Below are 1,190 nucleotides of genomic sequence, written 5' to 3' on the forward strand. Positions count from 1 at the left end.
TTTTTCGGAGGACCCAGTGGTTGTGGATCTCGAGGGTAACCTGGAGGCTGGAGTCAGGTGCTTTGGACGCATTTCCCCTGCGGGGGAGAAGAAAGTCTTCGTTGACCTGTCGCCATGATCCGTAGAGGTCACACAAAAGATCGCTCCTCAGCAGGAGCTCGTGGATTCCTGTCCCTCACTTTCTCATTTCGTCTTTCTGTGCTCGTTTCGCCTTCTACCTTCTCTTCCCTCCCCTGCCCTCAGGTCTCTGTCTCCTTCTCTGCGATGCGTTCGTGGTGCTCCTCCGCTCTGTCGCGTCTTCTCCTGTGTCCTCGCGCTCTCTCCTGTGTCCTCGCGCCCTCGCTCTCTTCTTTCCGGGTTGTCGTGGCTCGTCCCTTTGTGTTGTTTCTCATCTGTTCCTTGTTCTGAAATGATTTTCCTGGAACGCGTCCACGGCCCATGAAGGGGGACGAACACCCGGAGAGAACTGCCAGGTGGATCACCTTGATTCTTCCGGAAATGCATCTCTTGCTCCCCGCCCCCCTGCGTGCCTCGTTTCCTTTCCATTTCCTTTCTTTCCTTTCACTTCCTTTCTTTCCTTTCATTTCCTTTCTTTCTTTTCTTCCCTTTCTTTTCTTTCTTTTTGTTCCTCCCGTAGCTCCCGCACCACACGTTCATCCAGGGCAGCGTCGGCCAAGCAGGAACGCTGCAGGCGCTCCTCGAGGGGTTGGGCGAGTCGAAGGCAGACGTCGTCCTCAGCGACATGGCGCCTGCATGCATCGGGGTGAAGCAGGATGATCACCTGAACTGCGCCGAGCTTTGTCTGCACGCGTCCGACCTCATGGAGCAGGTGAGCTGCGAGACGAAATCAAGAGGTGGGCAGAATAGTGAAACACACTTGGTAGCAGACGATGCACGAGTCGGGGGAGAAACTGAAATAGGGGACCTTGCTTCATGGACATGGAGAGCACGTGCCGCGGCCCCATCCAGAGCACTGCGGGTCTTCTCGGGAGCGTGGTCCGGCGATGTCTCCGACTTTCCTGGCGTTTTCTCGGTCGAACGTACCCGACAGAAGCGCGTTGCTTTCGAGATCCCCAAAGGCATGCAGACAGGCTGTCCGCCTGTTGTACCCCGTCAGGTGTTGAAGCTGGGATGAACGTTCGTGACGAAAATGTTTATGGGCAGCGAGACGAACAACTTCAAAATCTATC

This window comes from Neospora caninum, chromosome II, assembly GCF_000208865.1.
Source record: "Neospora caninum Liverpool complete genome, chromosome II".
Taxonomy (NCBI): domain Eukaryota; phylum Apicomplexa; class Conoidasida; order Eucoccidiorida; family Sarcocystidae; genus Neospora; species Neospora caninum.